Source organism: Eriocheir sinensis, unplaced genomic scaffold (assembly GCF_024679095.1).
Source record: "Eriocheir sinensis breed Jianghai 21 unplaced genomic scaffold, ASM2467909v1 Scaffold204, whole genome shotgun sequence".
NCBI lineage: Eukaryota > Metazoa > Arthropoda > Malacostraca > Decapoda > Varunidae > Eriocheir > Eriocheir sinensis.
The window spans coordinates 517,738-539,872 of NW_026111451.1; the positions used below are offsets into that span (position 1 = coordinate 517,738).

At 43.2% G+C, this 22,135-nt stretch overlaps 1 long non-coding RNA gene across 1 annotated transcript; it reads left to right on the plus strand.

Moving 5' to 3' along the window:
- Positions 1-312: 312 nt before the first annotated feature.
- LOC126990814 (uncharacterized) lies at positions 313-21,916 on the plus strand. Its single transcript, XR_007744777.1, has 3 exons — positions 313-527; positions 2,604-2,715; positions 21,852-21,916. It is a non-coding gene; the product is annotated as an uncharacterized LOC126990814 (long non-coding RNA).
- The last annotated feature ends 219 nt before the right edge of the window (positions 21,917-22,135 follow it).

A 22,135-nucleotide genomic window follows, 5' to 3' on the forward strand; every position in this document is an offset into this window, starting at 1 on the left:
GTGTAGGGAGGGCAGGGTAAGGTTTGGGGCGTATATAATTGTTCTGCGCGTTGCCTCGGTGCTCACCTCCGTCACGTTGGTCCCTGAGGCGGTGGTTGGTGAGAATCCAGTACCCACAAAAAGTGACGACACAAATCAACAACGAATAAATAATAGGAGCAAAACAGTTTCATCCTCACACTACTAAGAAACGAGGAAAAGGAATATGAGCAAGTGTGGCACATAAGCGTCCCGTTGAAAAAACACAAACATTGGCAGCAGCGACTCTGCCAGCACCGCCGCGTGAGTACCCGGGGCAAGACTACTGTCCACTGTTTGCTGCGTGTGGCCTGGCGGAGACACACGACAGGCAGTGTGTGTGTGTGTGTGTGTGTGTGTGTGTGTGTGTCATCTCCGTGCAGGGTCGGGCGGCAGACTCACCGCCACACACCCACAGCCTCCTGCCAGACACTCACCACCATGACAGCCTGAACAAGGCCTAGCGGGGCATGCCTAAGCCTAGGTGAAGCTGATCCCACGAGGGGAAGGTAATGATGGAGTGTGTGACCGGCATGGCCAAGACGCCCCCGGCCCTTGGTGTTCCTCCAGTATCACACCCGCCGCCCCGCGCGGCTGCTGGGCACCTTACTGAGGTGCCTTGTACTGCTGCTCAGCTTTTTACATGACCATTCCCTGCAGAAACAGTTAAATGGGTGCCTGCTGTTCCGGTTGAGTGGGTGGAGCATGACACACGCCAGGGGTCAAGGGGGAACAAAGGTAATGCCCCCCTAAGAAGGTGGTGTGTCAGATTTGGATATTTCAAACTAACTCACCTGGTTTACTCACCTGGTGGGCTTCCCGACCCCACAGTCCGCATGATGACAAGGGAAGCCAGCACTCTGCTGATGCGCCAGCTCTCAATATATAATTACATAAACAAAAACAAATACTAATGAAAGAGCTGGATAGTCCATCATATGCAGTCAATTTGTAATGTAATTTATAGGATTAGATGTAGAGCTACAGTCCATTTAATGATATTCCAAAAGTTTGTCCCCAAGATGATGAGCTAGTGCTGATTTAAATAGAGGTAGAGACTGGAGGGTGACTAGGGATTAAGGGAGGGAATTCCACAAAGGAATGCCTTTGACACTGAAGGACCTCTTCCTAAGTTCAAGCTGGGTCCTAACATGTGCTATTTAGTGCTGGTGGCCTCTAGTGGGTAGATCAGGAGTTAGAACAAAAAGGTCTGAAGGGGAGATTGCACATTTGTTATGAAAGGTCTGCCAGTAGGGTTGACGGGGACAAAGCCCCACCCAGCAGGTGATGTTAAATTTGAATAGATCTGTTAAGTTTAGTGGTGGGGTGCTGTGCAATGATCTGCACAGTGTTGTTCTTCAGTAAATATCAGCAGTGCAGTGCTCAGTCTTGTGTAATATTGCACTCATGCCGGTGCACAAGTGCAAAATTAGTAGTTACACCTGGCCAGCTAAATTACCTTGATCTTGATCTTGATTTGTAATACGCAGGGCACCCATTCAGGTGCATAACACGCATATTTGTGTTGGCTGTTGGGTGACGGGGGAGCCGGGTGTGTGGGGGAGGGAAGTGAATCAAGTGTAATTGTTAGTGTTGGTGTGTTGTGGTGACAAGTGAGTGTGTATTTGTTTTCTGAATGAGTCTATTGTACCGCAGTCTAAAATCTGTTGAGGGAGGCTGTTCCAGTCATGTATGGTGCATGGAAAGTATGAGTGCTTGTATGCATCAGTGTTAGTGTGATATGTTTGGTATTTATTGGTGGGTGAGTTACGAGTACATTGACTGTTTGCGTTGTGTAAGTATGTGTGTGGGTCAATGTCAGTGTGAGTGTTTGTGATCTTGTACATAAGTGTTAGTCTGTGTGCTTGTCTGCGTATGTGAAGAGGTTCCATGTTTATTTGTTGTTTGATCCGTGTTGTGATGCAAGGCGTTCGAGTGTAATTGTTTGTAAGGAACCTTGCCGCCTTGGTGTTGATTTGTTCTAGCCTATCAATGTTTCTGTGTGTGTAAGGATCCCACACCGTGGAGTAGTATTCCAGTGTTGGTCTCACAAGTGTGTCATAAGCTACCTAGTGCTTGTGCAAGGTCCTTTCTTGGTTGCAATGCCTACCACTGATTATTGTATATTATTTTTGATAAATTCTTGATATGCTTTGCAAGGGTATAGATATTGGTTATCATGTCAGGCTCTGATGGGTTTGTATTCACCCTAGAAAACATGGAGTGGCAGCACACGGGGTAATTTTTGATAAATCCCTGTGATCCACTTTGTAATGGTTATAGATATTGGTTATCATGTCAGGGTCTGATGGGTTTGTATTCACCCCAGAAAACATGGAGTGGCAGCACACGGGGTAATTTTTGATAAATCCCTGTGATCCACTTTGCAATGATTATAGATATTGGTTATTACCTATCTGTTAGGCATTTATCCCACAATAATGTGTCCTCAAGGCTCTGTTTTGTGACAGTTGAATTTCTACATTTAAAATTATTGAAAATCACCCCATATCAAAAACCTTGGCCAAATATTGCCACTGAAATAAATCTTAACCAGTTGATGAAGGTGAACCTTTGTGTTGCAGGATGACGGAAGACACGCCCCAGAGGAAGACGTCAGCCAGGAATCCCCGCAGGGTCAGCCTCCTGCCAGGGGCGTGGCAGCGGCAGCAACCGATGGCAAGTCTGGAGAAGCAGGTGAGGCATAGGTTGAGGCTGGGCAGCTCTGGTCTTTGTTAGTAGGTCAGGAAAAGGCAGAGGCCAAGGGAGTGAGAAGCTCTTTTTCTTTTTTTCCTTTGTCCAGTAAATGAAGCAGCTCAAGGGGAAAAAAAGCCCACTATGCATTGATCCTGTAAAAGTTGATAGAAGTGAGTGGTCTGGAGAGAGTCAGTTACAGGTGGAGAGATGTCTTGATATTCCCCTCATGAAAGAGTTCATGTCATGGGCAGGAGGAAGCACAGACAAAGGAAGCTTGTTTGTTCCAGAGTGTACCAGCAAAAGGGATAAAGGAATGCAGACGGTGGTTTACTCCTGCACAAGGGATTTGTATAGCATAGGAATGAGACAGAGTAGAAAGTTGTGTGCAGCTTAGTGTGAATTTTTTCCCTTCATTACTAGGCGGCGTTAGATGTCCAGGCTTGAGGGACAGGAAAAGCAAGATCCCTACAATGCAGTACAGTTTACGTGGCATACCATATTGAAATTGCTACATTTGACACACATTTTGTCAGTAAGATACAATCTGATTGACCGATTAGGACCCCAACACACACACACACACACACACACACACACACACACACACACACACACACACACACACACACACACACACACACACACACACACACACACACACACACACACTAATAACATCGATGATACGTCCAAGACTGGAATATGCAGCATTAGTGTGGTCACCTAGATTGAAGAAATACATTAGAAAGCTGGAAAGAATACAAACAGCAGCGACCAAACTACCGGAAACTCTGATAGAACATACTTATGAAGAAAGACTGGAAAAATTGGGACTAACAATACTGGAGAGAAGAAGAGAGAGAGGGGACCTAATAGCATTGTACAGGATACAAGAGGGATTGGAAAAATTGGACAGGGAAGACCTAGTGGTACGTGACAGAAGTGTGACAAGAGGCAATGGTAAAAAATTGAAGAAGAGCGACTGTAGGAGAGACATCAAGAAATACAGTTTTCCATACAGAAGCATAACAACATGGAACGGACTGACAAGGAGACTGTGTGTGCAAAAACGATTCATGAATCTAAAGCCAAACTGGATAATAAGCGTTATGGAGACGGGACAGCACGGGCCTAGTATAGCTCTTTTCCTGTATTTCACAACTAGGTAAATACAACTAGGTAAATACACACACACACAGGCAAGGGATAATCATTTTGCATATCTGATGTGTGCAAGAGAGAGAGAGAGAGAGAGAGAGAGAGAGAGAGAGAGAGAGAGAGAGAGAGAGAGAGAGAGAGAGAGAGAGATTTACATAGAAAATCAGACCACACAGACCCCATGGTCCAGACTTGGTGGTCTGTCCTTAAACCTAAGTGATTTTACATTAATCAGAAGACTCCAAAACGTTGCATTTCTACTCTAGTTGATATTAAGTTGAAGGAAGTGACGGTCGAGCTTATTTTTGAAGGAGTCAATCGTGTTACACTGGACCAATGACGGTGGAAGCTTATTCCATTCTCGCACTACAACGTTGGTGAAGAAAAATTTGGTGCAGTCTGAATTTACTTGTCTACATCTGAGTTTTACGCCATTGTTCCTCGTGCGCAAAGTGTCATCGATCATAAACAATGTTGATCTGTCTACATTCGTGAAACCATTAAGTATTTTAAAACATTCGATCAGTTTTCCTCGGAGGCGACGTTTCTCAAGAGAACATGTTAAGGGTAGAAAGCCTTGCTTCGTAGGATTTGTTGCGCAAGGCATGGATAATTTTCGTTGCCCTACGCTGAACTCAGTCTACTTTAGCAATATACTTTGCTTGGTGGGGAGAACAAAACTGTACCGCATATTCCAAGTGGGGTCTGACTATACGGTTGTAGAGCGTTAGTATTACATCTTTATTCTTGAATACAAAGTTTCTTTTAATGAAGCCCAACATTCTGTTCGCTTTATTTGCTGCATCGATGCATTGCTGTGAGAATTTGAGGTTTGACGCGATTTTGACCCCCAAGTCCTTGACGCATTGAACGCTTTTGAGTTTAACGCCGCGCATTTCGTATTCGAACTTCTTATTCCTCGTTCCAACTTGAAGGACCTGGCACTTGTCTACGTTAAAGGGCATCTCCCATCTATCCGACCAAGCTGAAATTTTGTGCAAATCCTCTTGAAGGCTTTGCCTGTCTTCGTCAGTGAGAACCGAGTTGCCAATCTTTGTGTCGTCTGCAAATTTACTAATGCGGCTATTGAGTCCAACATCCACGTCGTTGATGTAAATAATGAAGAGCACTGGGCCAAGGACCGAGCCCTGAGGGACGCCACTAGTGACAGGCGCCCACTCTGAGTTAAATCCGTCAATCACTACTCTTTGTTGTCTGTTGCTCAACCAATTCGCGATCCATTGGTTTACTTGACCGTCAATACCTATTTGCTTTAATTTGTAAAGTAATTTATGATACGGGACTTTATCAAACGCTTTCTGGAAATCAAGATAGACTATGTCCAGTGATTTGGTTACGTCATAAACAGTGAAGAGGTCGTTATAAAAGGTTAATAGGTTTGATAGGCAGGATCTTTTGTTTCGGAAGCCATGTTGTGAGTCCCCAATCAATGAGTGGCTTTCAAGGTAATTCACAATTTTGTCTCTAATTATGCCCTCAAGTAGCTTACCTACAACCGAAGTTAGACTAATGGGCCTGTAATTACCTGGTACTTTTTTGTCTCCTTTCTTGAAAATCGGTGTCACGTTAGCCTTTTTCCAATCTGAAGGGACGATGCCTTGTCGCAAGGACATATTGAATACGGTTGTGAGGAGGAGTATTTCACTCTTTGTTTCTTTCAGCAGAGTTGGATATACTTTGTCAGGTCCAGGACTTTTATTTGTTTTAAGTGAATGGAGAGCTTTAAGGACTTCATCGGTTGTTATTTCAAAATTAGGCAATGCATGCTCGAGATTTACAATAGTACTGGTGTTGGTGGTAGCGAGAGAAAGACTGTTAGTATTAAACACCGAGGAAAAGTAATTGTTTAAGAGGTTTGCAATGTGTTGGCTGTCAGTCACTAGTGCACCGTCGCTGTTTGTTAAAGGTCCAATACCACTTTTGATCGCCTTTCTGTTGTTTATGTAACTGAAGAAAGATTTCGGATTATTTTACAGTTGGCTGCAATATTTTCTTCGTATCTACGCTTTGCCTGACCTACTAGTCTTTTTACTCGTCGCCTGGCATCATTATAAAGTCTAATGTTTTCGGGCGTGCTTTGTTCTTTCTTTAACCTGTAAAACAATTTTCTCTCATTGACTGATTGTTTAATTTCGCTATTAAACCACGGTGGGTTTTTATTAGTGTTAATTCGCTTCTCGCACAAGGGGACGAATGTGTTCTGCTGAGTGAGTAAGTGATTTTTAAGGCTTAGCCAGGCTTCCTCTACGTTGCCGTCATCTGATAGTTGTATTTCTGTTAGTTTTTGTCGGGTTTCTACGAAGTTAGCTCTTTTGAAATTGGGCACCTTTACTTTATTTTCAGTCACTGATGATTGAGCTTTAATGTCGACGCGCACTAATTTATGATCGCAAGAACCGAGGTGTTCTCCTACCGTGACACTACTGATTAGGTTATCTTGGGTCGTTATAACAAGGTCGAGTATATTATTTTGTCGAGTTGGCTCAGAAACCATTTGGCTTAGATAATTTTCTTCTAGAAATTCGATCATTCTATGTGACTCGCCTTCTGTACCTGACAGTGTCGCCCAGTCGATATGGGGGAGGTTAAAGTCTCCTAATATCAGTGAGTCGCTGTTATTAAGTGACTGCCTTAAGACGCTGTACATATCAAGGTCGTCATCGAGTGATTGCCCGGGAGGTCTGTAGGTGACAGATATATTTAAGTTGACTTTTGCAATGTTTACTCGCACGCACAAATGTTCAACGTTACTGTTTCCCAGTGTTTTGTCAGTGGGTTGCAAATAGCTTTTGACATAAAGGGCGACGCCACCGCCTCTACGGTTTACACGATCTTTGTTGAAGAGTCTGTAGCCATCTATGTTGTATTCGGAACTTAAATCAATATTTGTGGTGTCGATAAATGTTTCGGTTATAGCAATTATGTCAAAATTTTCTGTTAAAGCAAGACATCTCAGCTCATCAAATTTGTTTCTTAGGCTACGCGCATTGACACTAAGGATTTTTAAGTTATCTAGAGGCTTAGTAATAGAGGTGGTGGTACTTGCGGGATCACGGTTACGGGTTTGTTGCGATGCACGGCGTCTATTTACACGGGTGGGGTGGAGGGACGTGGCCGTGACTCGTTTTTTGCTCGGATGACACGCACTGCTTCGTTGAGGAGCCTTCCGAGTCTGGCTGCCCCGATGGGAGAAAGGTGCAATCCGTCCCTGTGGAAGAGCTCATTTTGTCCATAGAAATTGTCCCATGCGTTTAGGAACTCCACGTCAAGCTCCCTACAAAGAGTCTGTAAGCGGTTGTTTAGGCTGAAGGCCTTACTGAAAAAGTCGCTCTCCGCCCAAGTCCGTGGTAGAACTCCTGAAATCAAAATGTTAGGGGATTTAGTCTTATACTGCTGGATGAGCCTACGGTACTTCTCCAGGAGTTCCTCAGACCGGGTCGTGGTGACGTCGTTCGTACCTGTGTGAATAACAAACAGTGAATCATTAGTAGCCTTGGGGGAGATCTCCTTAAGAGCAGCAGTTATGTCGTCGATCCCAGCACCAGGATAGCAATAGTTCCGTCTTCGACGAGGAACTCTGCCGCAGAACTCAACGACCTGCTGGCGAATCATGGAGTCACCCACCAGGAAGGTGCTCTCCTGCTCGTCCTCCTCCTCCAGAATGGCAAACCTGTTGAAGCAATGAACAGGATAAATCGCTTGTCTGGCTGGTTTGGCTCCTCCATTCACGACGGTGAAGCCATCATGGTCGGTGCCACTAGCATCCTCCCGTAGCGTGGTGTTGTCCGCTGGTGTCGACGGTACCGCTGAGGGCAAGGGGGCGGTTGGAGAAGGGTTTGGCACTACAGCAACGTTAGCCTGGATGAATTCCTGCAAGAAGGCAACAGTGCGAGAAAGCTCTATTATTTTATTCTGACCTGCTTCCATCTTCTCTTCTTGAGATGCTGCCTGGTGAGAGAAAGCTCTATTATTTTATTCTGGCCTTCTTCCATCTTCTCTTCCTGCTCCTGCAGGCTTGTCTCGAGATGCTGCCTGGAGAGACACAGTCGACAGACAGCAGAACCCCCCGTAAAACAGTGAGCTGAGAAGCTACCGTTACAAGTACTGCACTTCTTAGGCGCCATCTTAGCTGAAATGAAAGAGATAAAAACACAGAGTGAAGGGGATTAGGAAAGGGGGTGAGGTGTGTGAGAGGTAGTTTAGTAATGGAGGAAAAGTGAGAGAGAGGAGGAGTAGGAAGGGATGTGAGGTGAGTAAAGAGGGGGAAAGAGAGGTGTGTGAGATCAAGGAGGGTTAGGAAATAGGTGAGGTGGGAGAGAGGAGGAGTAGGAAGGGATGTGAGGTGAGTAAAGAGGGGGAAAGGGAGGCGGTGAGTGAGGTGTGTGAGATCAAGGAGGGTTAGGAAATAGGTGAGGTGGGAGAGAGGAGGAGTAGGAAGAGATGTGAGGTGAGTAAAGAGGGGGAAAGAGAGGCGATGAGTGAGGTGTGTGAGATCAAGGAGGGTTAGGACTTAGGGTTGGTGGGAGCGAGGCATAGGAAGGGATGTGAGGTGAGTAATGAGGGGAAAGGGAGGCGGTGAGTGAGGTGTGTGAGATCAAGGAGGGTTAGGAAATAGGTGAGATGAGTGAGAGGGAGTTTGGGAAAGGAGGTAAGTGGGAGAGAGGAGGAGTAGGAAGGGATGTGAGGTGAGTGAGGTGTGTGAGAACAAGAAAGGTTAAGAAAGAGGCGAGGTAAGGTGGGTGAAGGGATGGGTAAATAGGATGTGAGGTAAGGTGAGTGAGGGGGGGAGGGCTTAGAAATATGTGGAGGTGAGGGAGAGTAGGAAGGGCTAATCCTCTAGGGGATGAGGAGGAGCAAAGGGATGTGAGGTGAGCGAGGGTGGGGGGCTCAGGTGAGGTCAGGGAACGGGTTGTAGGAAGTTTTAATCCTATAGGGGATTTATAGATGGTGTAATGAGGAGTAGCAGATTGAATCCTCATGGAATTCAAAGGTTGGTTGTCGACACACCCAAATCACGCGTGAGACACTCAGGAACACAAAGTCACACTCAGGACACACGAAACACTCAGAAACCCAAGCACAAGCACGACTAAACACCCTCAAGTCACTCAAAAACACCGGAAGTACAACAGCACACTCAAAACACTCTGAAACCCACGCAGAGCACTATAAACATCAAAATCACACGTAAAAGCACTGGAAACACAACACACTCGAAAACAGCCAAATCACACGCAAAAACACCGGAAACAAAACAGCACACTCAAAACGCTCTGAAACGCGCAGTACACTTAGAAGCAGCCAAATCCCACGCAAAAACACCGGAAACACAACACCATAGAATCACTCTGAAACCCACGCAGAACACCGGGAAACAGCCAGATCACACGCAAAAACACCGGAAACACAACACACTTGAATCACTCTGAAACCCACGCAGAACACCCGGAAACAGCCAGATCACACGCAAAAACACCGGAAACACAACACACTTGAATCACTCTGAAACCCACGCAGAACACCCGGAAACAGCCAGATCACACGCAAAACACCGGAAACACAAATCACAGAGGCAACCACAGGCAGAAACCACAAGCGAACACACACCAAACACGTGTCGGGAAATCACAGGCAACACACAAGGTCCACAAGCGAGAACACACGCCCAAGAGCACGACTAAAACACAGGGCAAGCGATGTTGTGGGGCGCAGCGGGGTGAGGTCACGACCTTCTCTCAGCAGAGGGAGAGAGAGATTATAGGCTAGGGAGAGGGATGATGAGATTATGATGGATAAGAGAGAGAGAGAGAGAGAGAGAGAGAGAGAGAGAGAGAGAGAGAGAGAGAGAGAGAGAGAGAGAGAGAGAGAGATAATTACATAGAATTACATAGAAAATCAGACCACACAAACCCCATGGTCCAGACTAGGTGATCTGTCCTTAAACCTAAGTGATTCTACATTAATCAGATGGCTCCAAAACATTGCTTTTCTACTCTAGTTAATATTAAGTTCAAGGAAGTGACGGTTGAGCTTGTTTTTAAAGGAGTCAATCGTGTTACACTGGGCCACTGACGGTGGGAGACTTTTCCATTCTCGCACTACAACGTTGGTGAAGAAATATTTGGTGCAGTCTGAATTTACTTGTCTACGTTTGAGTTTTACGCCATTGTTCCTCATTCGCAAAGTGTCATCAATCATAAACAATTTTGTTCTGTCTAAATTCGTGAAACCATTAAGTATTTTAAAACATTCGATCAGTTTTCCTCGGAGGCGACGTTTCTCAAGAGAGAACATGTTAAGGATGGAAAGCCTTTCTTCGTAGGATTTGTTGCACAAGGAAGGGATAATTTTTGTTGCCCGACGCTGAACACCTTCTAATTTAGCAATGTCCTTTGCATGGTGGGGAGACCAAAACCGTACCGCATATTCCAAGTGGGGTCTGACTAAACTATTGTAGAGAGGAAGTATTACATCTTTATTCTTGAATAAAAAGTTTCTTTTAATGAAGCCCAACATTCATTTCGCTTTATTTGCTGCATCGATGTATTGATGTGAGAATTTGAGGTTTGACGCAATTTTGACCCCCAGGTCCTTAAAGCATTGAATGCTTGTGAGTTTTACGCCGCGCATTTCGTAATCGAACTTCTTATTTTTTGTTCCAACTTGCAGTACCTGGCACTTGTCTACATTAAATTGCATCTCCCATTTATCTGACCAAGCTGAAATTTTGTGCAAATTCTCTTGGAGGCTTTGCCTGTCTTCGTCAGTGAGAACCGAGTTACCAATCATTGTGTCGTCTGCAAATTTACTAATGCAATTATTGAGTCCAACATCCACATCGTTGATGTAAATAATGAAGAGCACTGGGCCAAGAACCGAGCCCTGAGGGACGCCACTAGTGACCGGCACCCACTCTGAGTTAAATCCGTCAATCACAACTCTTTGTTGTCTGTTGCTCAACCAATTCGCGATCCATTGGTTTACTTGACCGTCAATGCCTATTTGCTTTAATTTATAAAGTAATTTATGATGTGGGACTTTATCAAACGCTTTCTGGAAATCAAGATAGACTACGTCCAATGATTTGGTTACGTCATAAACTGAGAAGAGGTCGTTATAAAAGGTCAATAGGTTTGACAGGCAGGATCTTTTGTTACGGAAGCCATGTTGTGAATCCCCAATTAATGAGTGGCTTTCGAGGTAACTCACAATTTTATCTCTAATTATGCTCTCAAGTAGCTTACCTACAATTGAAGTTAGACTAATGGGTCGGTAGTTACCTGGTATTTTTTGTTTCCTTTCTTAAAAATCGGTGTCACGTTAGCCTTTTTCCAATCCGAAGGGACGATGCCTTGTCGCAAGGATATATTGAATACGGTTGTGAGGGAGGAGAGTAGAGTCGACTGGGGGAAGAAATTTGCTAAATTAAAGAGAGATCTGCTGTACATGATATTTTATTCAGAAAGTTTTGGATACATCAGTGTGATACTTAGACATCTTCTACACTCCATGATAACATAATATTTCATCTAATTCATAACACAGAAAGTTATATAAAGAAAATAGGGAAAAATTTTTACCCGTATTTTTGGGGAAGAAGTTTGCCCACACTGGGTAATACACTTCCATGCAAACTTATTGCCCCAAATTGTAAAAATTTATGCCCCAAACTCTGGGGAAGATATTTCCCTATAAGGGGGAAAACTTTTCCACTCCTTAAATGCATTCTAGAAAATAGCTAGGCCTGTTGTGACATACATAAATATAAAGGTGACCTTTTATAACTAATCAAACTTATACTAACAAAAAGTTTCCTTCATTCTTTTTTTTAATCAAGTCAATGAAAAGTACACGAATATCAGCAGAAAGCATCAATCAGCAGTAAACAGCATTCAGCAGTATGCATTATTCAGCAATAAGCATCATTCAGCAGTAAGCATGATTCAGCGGTAAGCATCATTCAGCAGTAAACATCATTCAGCAGTAAGGATCATTCAGCAGTAAACATCATTCGGCAGTAAACATCATTCAGCAGTAAACATCATTCAGCAGTAAACATCATTCGGCAGTAAACATCATTCAGCAGTAAACATCATTCAGCAGTAAACATCATCCAGCAGTAAACATCATTCAGCAGTAAACATCATTCAGCAGTAAACATCATTCAGCAGTAAACATCATCCAGCAGTAAACATCATTTGGCAGTAAACATCATTCAGCAGTAAACATCATCCAGCAGTAAACATCATTCAGCAGTAAACATCATTCAGCAGTAAACATCATTCAGCAGTAAACATCATTCAGCAGTAAGCATGATTCAGCAGTAAACATCATTCAGCAGTAAACATCATTCAGCAGTAAGCGTCATTCAGCAGTAAACATCATTCAGCAGTAAGCATCATTCAGCAGTAAACATCATTCACCAGTAAGCATCATTCACCAGGAAGCATCATTCACCAGTAAGCATCATTCACCAGTAAACATCATTCACCAGTAAGCATCATTCAGCAGTAAGCATCATTCAGCAGTAAGCATCATTCACCAGTAAACATCATTCAGCAGTAAGCATCATTCAGCAGTAAACATGATTTCACCAGTAAGCATCATTCACCAGTAAACATCATTCAGCAGTAAGCATCATTCAGCAGTAAGCATCATTCAGCAGTAAACATCATTCAGCAGTAAGCATCATTCAGCAGTAAACATCATTCAGCAGTAAGCATCATTCAGCAGTAAACATCATTCAGCAGTAAACATCATTCAGCAGTAAGCATCATTCAACAGTCAGCATCATTGAGCAGTAAGCATCATTCAGCAGTAAGCATCATTCAGCAGTAATCATCATTGAGCAGTAAGCATCATTGAGCAGTAAGCATCATTGAGCAGTAAGTATCATTCAGCAGTAAGCATCATTAAGCAGTAAGCATCATTCAGCAGTAAGCATCATTCAGCAGTAAGCATCATTCAGCAGTAAGCATCATTCAGCAGTAAGCATCATTCAGCAGTAAACATCATTCAGCAGTAAGCATCATTCAGCAGTAAACATCATTCACCAGTAAGCATCATTGAGCAGTAAGCATCATTCAGCAGTCAGCATCATTGAGCAGTAAGCATCATTCAGCAGTAAGCATCATTCAGCAGTCATACATCAATAAACATGATTCAGCAGTAAACACTAATGCTATACAGATTCAATTTTCTTACGTCATATCTACACCTTCTTCATGAGTTCATTTGTCTTTACATCGTCAAATTTGTCGGCAGCATTCTTCAACAAGTTAGGGGAACCAGGCCCCATGAAGATGTACTCAGTGTCTATCATGTGTTTATCCTCCACTGGTGGCCACTGCCATGTTATCTTTCTGGCATGGAGGAGAGGGTCTTGCAATGTAGAAACTTAATTTCAACTTTGTTTACTGGCAATTCTTCATTATCACTGAAAACTTTCGTTACTTTTCTCCAGTAATAGCTATTGTTTGTTTTGTTCAGTATAAATCACAGCAAAATATTTATTTATGGAATCATCATCAATTTTCACTGATGTTGCTACATCTCTGTCTTCAGTGGATTTTGACCTTTCTACCTCTGTCTCTCTAGGAGCCTCATCTCCATCTTCATTGTCACTCACTGGCGAGATCCCGTCCAAGCTCACATCCAGAGATGAGCCACGAGAATCTACTGAACAATAGCTCCCACCTGATATGCTTGATGAATCATTATAATCAGCAGCAGCATTCTTTCTGCCCCTTTTCTGAACTGTGGCCTTCTTTTTTTCCCTGTTTCTTCTTATCTGCTTCTCTGCTTTCTGTTTCTTCTGATCTTCTTTTTCCTTCTGTGCCTTCTCTCTTTCCTCAATGCTGCTTATGACTTCCTCATGTGTTAGAACTGTGGCTCCTTCTCCTAACACTCTGCGAGCACCAGGTTTCTTGGCCTGATGGGGACGTTGTCGGTCAGATAAGATTTTTTCCATGGACTTGTTGGTCTGTATAACTTCGCCAAGTGCCTCTGCAAGTTCTTGAAGACTGTGAAGGTGCAGACAGAATGAATGACTATGCTGACACACTTTTGGAGGATCTTCAGATGAAACTGTTTAATCAGACTTTTTGGATGAACAAGGGGAGGGATTTGTTACAGTGGCCAAAGGTGTACTTGTCCTCATGAGGGGTCTACTGACACTTGGCTTTGGATTAATGGGCATGATGGCCATCTCTGTGTCCTCTTCCTGAGCAGCTGGTACAATAGGAATGCCCTCCTCATTCTCAGGGCTGCCGGCACGGATCTTTGATTGTATGCTTCCACCTTTGACCTACTGAGTCGTGATTCATCAAATTTGGTCCTGTCAATTGGGAAGACTCCAGTAGAAGAAAAACTTTTGTGTACATTCTATTCAGACAAACCTTTGTTTCACACAGAGGTAAGGAGTTGAACATATTTCGCTCTAGAGACTGGCTCACGTGATGTATGCTCATACAATGCGAGTGCCTGGTCATAATAGGTCTTCAGAGGTGCAGAACACACTTTGGCTAAGGGCTGTAGCACATCAGTGTAGTGAGGAGGCAGGAGAACAATACTGATATGCTCATCTTTTGCCAGCTTGATGGTTTCAAGATCTGTGTGGCTAACGTGACCGTCAAGAATCATGAGAATCGGCGTTTTGTCCTTTGTCAGTTCTATAAATTTGACAAAAAACTTGTGAAATGCTTATGATTACTATTATTATTATCATTATTATTATCGTGATTATTTTATTATTATTATTATCTTTACTATGATTATTGCTATTATTGTTATTTCTATTTTTCCTTTTTATTTTCAATCATACTACTTTGTTCATTTGTCTCATTCATCTCATTTAATCTTCCATTGATGTATATTTTCAGCTCTAGGGCTGCCTGGTACTTCATGAAATAATGTTTATTATTATTATTATTATTATTATTATTTATTTACAGAGTAAATAGTTTGATTTGGGTTGTTCCTGAATCCCCAATCCACTGCTGTATGAGCCGTTTTAGCCTAAAAACAATGCAGGAGTCAAAGCAGAGCCATCAGCACAGATAATTGCTAATACAGTTATATTCTGCCTTCCAGAGCTGGGAGTCACTCTAATTGTTTGCTGTCATGCCTCCCTTCACATCTTCAATTACTTGCTCAACAGGGTCAGAGAGCTTAAAGTCCTTTTTTACATACTTCCTAACCATCTTTGCTATAATGGATACCACATGCAAAAACTCAATTACTCAGTCAGCCTGAAAGAGAACACAAACTGAAACCATGTAAACTTACTCAGTCAGCCTGAAAGAAAACAAAATCAAAACCGTGTGAATCAAGTGTAATTGTTAGTGTTGGTGTGTTGTGGTGACAAGTGAGTGTGTATTTGCTTTCTGAATGAGTCTATTGTACCGCAGTCTAAAATCTGTTGAGGGAGGCTGTTCCAGTCATGTATGGTGCATGGAAAGTATGAGTGCTTGTATGCGTCAGTGTTAGTGTGATATGTTTGGTATTTTTGGGTGTGTGTGTTACGAGTACGTTGACTGTTTGCCTTGTGTAGGTATGTGTGTGGGTCAATGTCAGTGTGAGTGTTTGTGATCTTGTACATAAGTGTAAGTCTGTGTGCTTGTCTGCGTATGTGAAGAGGGTCCATGTTTATCTGTTGTTTGATCCGTGTTGTGATGCCAGGCGCTCAAGTGTAATTGTTTGTAATGAACCTAGCCGCTTTGGTGTTGATTTGTTCTAGCCTATCAATGTTTCTGTGTGTGAGGATCCCACACCGTGGAGCATTATTACTGTGTTGGTCTCACAAGTGTGTCATAAGCTATGTGTTTAATGTCAGGTGTGCAGTTATGCAAATTCCTCCCCCCCCAGTGTTCTGTTGGCTGTGGTACTGATATGGTCTATGTGGGTGTTGAATTTCAAGTTAGTTGAGAGATGGATGCCAAGGTACTTGTGTGTGAACTGATTCTAAATTTGAATTGTGGAGAGTGTAGGTGTGATGGATGGGGTTGTGCGCTCTGGTGAATCTTAATAGTTTGCATTTGTCTGGTCGGAAGTGCATCTGCCAGGTGCGTTCCCACCGCTCGAGGGCGTCCAAGTCGTTTTGTAGTAGTCTGCAGTCATCAGTAGTCTTTACTGCTCTAAACAGTAAACTATCGTCGGCAAATAGTCTAGTGGAAGAGTTAGGCGTTGACAGTGGAAGATCGTTAATGTACAGGAGGAAAAGAAGGGGGCCTAGAACTGTGCCTTGTGGCACACCTGAAGAAACAGGGACAGTGTCAGATGAAGATCCATCAAGAAGAACACGTTGATTCCGGTTAGTAAGAAATGCAGTGATCCAGTGAAGAATAGGTCCCGAAATACCATAGTATTTTAATTTTAATGTCAGTCTTTTGTGCGGGACTTTGTCGAAGGCTTTGGCAAAATCTAAAATAATAGTGTCAACTTGTTTAATGTCACGTCGGTCAAGTAGCCTCGTGATGTCGTGATATGTAGTAATGAGTTGCGATTCACATGAGCGTTTGGGTCGAAAGCCGTGTTGTGAGTCAGTAAGGATGTTGCTTGCATCAAGGTGATTCATTATGTGTTTGTGTATTGTGTGTTCGAAAATTTTACATGGAATCGATGTTAGTGAGATGGGGCGATAATTGGCAGGGTCAGTCCTGTCACCTGTCTTGAATAAAGGATTAATGTTTGCCAAAAGCCAGTCAGAGGGTAATGAGGTGGATGATAGGGACTGGGCGAATATGGCCTGAAGGATGGGGAGCAGGATGGGGGCAAAGGATTTAAGGATGAAGGCGGAATGTTGTCGGGGCCAGTGGATTTAGTTGTGTCAAGTCCTTCCAGTAATTTCTGTATTCCGTCAGTCGTGATGTCAAGGGGGGCTATGGGGGGGAAGGGGCTGTGTGGCATGTTTGGTGTCAGGTTGTGCTCTTGTGTGTACACCGATTGGAACTGTGTGTTGAGTATTTGTGCTTTGTGTTGCGGGCTGGTTACTAATGTGTTAGTGTTGTCTTTAAGTGATGTAATCGTGTTAGTGTCATGTTTGCGCATCTTAAAGAACCTGAAAAAGTTTCTGTTGTTATTTCTTACGTTGTCTGCGAGGTAAGTTGCAATGTGTTTGGGTTCCGCTAATCTTATGTTTTGGCAAATGTCTTTTGGTGGTTTTTGTAGGCGGTCCAATTATCTCTTGTGTTGTATGTATGCATGCGTCTGTACAGTTTTTGTTTCTTGCGATGTTGTCTGCGTAGATCCCCAGAAAACCAGGGGAGTGTGTACCTGCTAGAAAGTGTTTTTTGTGGTATGTGTCTGTTCATTGAGGCGTGTATGGTGTGTTTCAGGTTGTTCCAGTCGGTGGAAGGAAGTCTTGTGTTTGGGTCAGTCGCAAAAGTCAGTGCTGGAGGCAGTTAGGTCTTGTTTGATCATGTCTAAGTCAGCCCTTGAATAAAGGAATATCTGTCTGGGTCTCTGTTTGTGTCTAATCGGTTGATGGTCAGCGTCAACGATGAGTATGTCGTGGTCACTAAGTCCTGGAACAACCTGAGTGTTTGTTGTGTTAAGAATGTTGTTGGTGAGAAAAAGGTCAAGTGTGTGTGCTGTGGTCAAAGGGCCACCGTGGCCGGCAGGGCGCGTTACAGTGTGTGTTTGTGTTGGCTGGAGTACTGCTTGTGAGAGTGAAAATGTATTTATGATGTCAACGAATGTGTCGTGTAGTTGGCGTCTGTTTGTGTGGGGAATAATGGGCTTGGGGGCGTCAGCATCGGGAGGGTCAAATGGGGATATTGCAGTCCAGTCAGTGTCAGGGAGGTTGAAGTCACCTGTGATCCAGACACGTTTGTCTGCCTGTATGCGTGAAAGAGAAATTTGAAGATTGTGTAAATAGTCTGCATTAGTAGACGGCGGTCTGTAAAAAGCAGCAATAAGAAGAGATTCACAGTTGAAGGTTTGTAACTGGACCCAGGTGATTTCGCAGTCTGTGTCAAGGTCAGGCCTATGCTTAACACTAAGACCAGGCTTGGTGGCGATGATAACACCGCCACCTTTGCCGAGGTCTGTCGGGCGGTCTTTACGGAATACTGTCATGCTAAAGGGGGGAGGGAAAAGCTCACTACTGTCAACATCAGGAGTTAACCAAATCTCAGTCCCTATACTATTATGTCAGGGTTATGTGTAAGGTTTGTTTCCCGGGATCCCGGACAATTTTCAAGGTTTAGTAATCCCGTGATATTTTTGCACATCCCGACAATTCCCGGGATGAAATTAAGTACAAAAATAGGGGCAAATTTGATTGCAGGATGATTGTGGACTTGTGGTTCTATTTATATTTATATTATACAGGGTGTCCCGTGAGGAATGTTTTGTGTGTGTCTGAAGGAAGGACTTACTGTTTAGGTATTGTCTTGAGTATTATAAAGCAGCCACGGCACTCCCGTTACCCGTAGCAGAGCTCGTATAATGAACACCATGTCTGCATATTCCACGTTGCTGTATGTATACGACATTGAGATGAGTGTGACAACTTAACAAAATTACAAGAAAAGCATCACACTTTCCCTCCTCGTGTGAGTGACCGACCAGTGATGGTTGACAGCAAACTGTCTGTCTGCCTGTCTGCCTGCCTGCCTGCCTGCCTGCCGGCACAGCTGATCGCTGTTGCCATAGTTCCCAACGCTTTAGCTACTGGTTGCTACGATGGTACATAATGTTTTTTTTTATGTTGGACATGTAATGTGACAAATGTCTAACTATCATCTTTGGGTAATCACATGCCAAAAAGAGTAAGAAAAATAACATATTTTAAGATAGATAATAACATAGTAAATAATAACATTTAATTCATGTTATAAATAAAGAATGTTTACTACATTTTCTGTCATTAAGTACTCTCTTCATTTCACTGAGTATAAATGGAAACAAATGTATTTTTTTTATCATCGATAATGAACTATAATTTACATTGTCACTCGCATTGGAATTCGGAAGCAGAACAAAAATAAAGCAGTAAAGGAAGCAGTTAGCTCTTATTCTTGTTCCTTTTACTTTGTTGAGGAACAAAGTGTTTGCTGGAAGTCTGGAATTAAACATGAAGTGGAATTAGTAAGACACTCAATCTTCAGTAATATTTCTGCATATCTATTAATGTTAAGCACATCAAAAACCCGAAAGGGAGACTAGGTATGATGTGGAATTTTAGACAATTGAAAATCTCGGGAATTCCAGGATTAGAGCAAACTTTATCCCGGAATCCCAGGACAAAGAAAAAGGTCCAAAACGACAATCCCTAGTTATGTGTAGTGATTGGATGGTGTAATTGAGCTATTTTGTTTTTAATACTACGGAAATTAATTGTTAATAGTGGGAGGGAAGTGTGGCTGTGACGCGGTGGATGTGGAAGTAAAGAGCTCGGCGAAGATGGTGATGATGGAGGAAAAGAAATTGGAGAGAGTGAAGAAGTGGAGGAGGGAGGTGGAGCGGGAGGCAATGAGCAAAGGGAGGAAAAGGAAGCAGGGACCGGGGAAAGTGGAAGAGTAGGGTTGGGGGAGGGTGATGCGGCAGACCTGGGTGTGTTAGTAACGGAAGGGAGAGCCTGTCAGCCTTAACCCGGCAGCAGGGATCATGTTTCTTAATGGTCCCTCTAAGCGAGAAAAATGAGAAAAAAATCACCCTACACACAACCAGTTTCATAACATTTATCAAAGCATTTGTGATCAGATTATGTATCATCTATTTTAGGGAGTTTATATCAAGGCACAAATTTGGCCCGTCGCTGCTACACGGTAAAGCCACAAATTTGGTCCGTCGCTGCTACCGGGTTAAACACACACTTCCTGGCCTCGAACACACACTCACAGGCTTCAATAAGTGTGCAAAATTAGTGTCAAGCTATAAACACACACTTACATTCCTTAAACACACACTTACATGCCTTAAAAAGTGTGTTAAGTCTTTTCAGTCATATATACACACTTTCTGGCCTCAAACACACTTACAGGCTTCAGTAAGTGTGCAGTCAGTGCTCAGCCATAAACACACACTTCCAGGCATCAATCACACACTTACATGCCTTAAAAAGTGTGTTAAGTCTTTTCAGTCATATATACACACTTTCTGGCCTCAAACACACACTTACAGGCTTCAGTAAGTGTGCAGTCAGTCTCAGCCATAAACACACACTTCCAGGCATCAAACACACACTTACATGCCTTAAAAAGTGTGTTATGCCAGTTTCCAGCCTTAAATATACACTTCCAGACCTCAAACGCATACTAATAGGCTTTAATAAGTGTGTAGTCAGTGTTCAGCCATAAACACACACTTACACTCTTCAAGCACACACATATACGCCTTAAAAAGTGTATTAAATCTGTTTTCAGTCATAAATACACACTTGGGCCTCAAACACATACTAATAGGTTTTAATAAGTTTGCTAAGTCAGTGTTCAGTCACCAATACACAGTTACAGGCCTTAACCCGGCAGCTGGGGGTGGATCATGTTTCTTAAAGGCCCCTAAGGGAATCAATGAGAAAAAATCATCACTCACGCAAACCATTTCATAATACATATCAACGCATTTGTGATCAGTTTATGCATCATCTATTTTGAGGAGTTTATATTATGGCAAAAGATTGGCCCGTCGCTGGTACGTGGTAAAGCCACAAATTTGGCCCTTCGCTGGTACGTGGCAAAGCCACAAATTTGGCCCGTCGCTGGTACGTGGTAAAGCCACAAATTTGGCCCTTCGCTGGTACGTGGTAAAGCCACAAATTTGGCCCGTCGCTGGTACGTGGTAAAGCCACAAATTTGGCCCGTCGCTGGTACGTGGTAAAGCCACAAATTTGGCCTGTCGCTGGTACGTGGTAAAGCCACAAATTTGGCCCGTCGCTGGTACGTGGTAAAGCCACAAATTTGGCCCGTCGCTGGTACGTGGTAAAGCCACAAATTTGGCCCGTCGCTGGTACGTGGTAAAGCCACAAATTTGGCCCGTCGCTGGTGCGTGGTAAAGCCACAAATTTGGCCCGTCGCTGTCACCGGAATAATAAGTATGCTAAGTTAGTGTTCAGCTTTATACAAACACTAGTAGGCTTCCAGAACACACTTATAAGCTTTAATAAGTGCATTGAGTCAGTTTCCAGTCATCAGCACACACTTCCAGGGTAGAAAAATCATGATTTTTATATACAGATTGTCCATCTTCTTGTTGTTCTCTTCAAGTTGTTTTCCTGGCCTACCCAAGCATTGTAGACATGACATTGTATAATAACATTTGTTAGCCCTGATGAACCCTACAACATGGCATTATAGTTTTTTTTCCTTTTTTTTCCGTCTTGGCCTGTGGCACCGGTAGGCCTTCATAGTAGGGCCTGATGGTCGGCCCCAGCCCGTTGTGGTGCAGGCAAGTGTTTATAGTGGCGCCATCTCTACTATTCAGCATTTTCCATTTTAGACCCCTAGTTGCATAATGTAAATTGTTGGGGTGTGTTGGAGGGTCATGCGACGGCAATCTAGCACAGTTTTTGTGCTATTAACACTTGTTAATAAAAAAAATGATTTATTTGATTTAAATCAATTTTTTTATTCAAATATTTTTTTTATTCAAATGACTTTTTTTCTTAAATTCTTTTTTTGTTGATTATTGTTTTACTTTTGTGAGTACATTTTTTTGTGATAAACTTTGGCAGTGCCAAGTGAAGGCACGGCTCAGTGTGTCACCTTGGCCAGGGTGAGTTGTCACGGGGAAGTCACAAGTGGACAACCCTGACAGATGACTCAGCCCAGGCAAGTTAAGGCAGCCAGCACAGAGGAACAGAGGAGGGACTGCAATCACCATGGGGTCAAATTTGTATCCTAATAATGAGATAGTCGACTCAGTCGTGTTCCTGTGCTTTCAAAAAGCAATTATGTTCATTAAAATTCATAATTACATTTATTGTAGTTATCAACAACAAGACACATTCTTTCCAGGCAAGTTGGTGGTCAGGGCCACACACCCACACCCTCCTGGTGCCTCTGCTGCCGCGCCGGTGAGTACTCCACCCGGTCTTGTTCTGTACCTTTGTTGTGCTCGTGTGTAAGGAAGTTTGCAAGACACCCAAAACTGACCTCTCTTTTGGCCACTCTTTACTTTTATCTGTTGTGGGAGCGGTGAGTAGCGGGCTTTTTTTCTACACTTTTTGTTGCCCTTGAGCCGTCTTCTTGTAAAAAAAAAAAAAAAAATACATGAGTGACACAAGGTTATGCTCATGCTT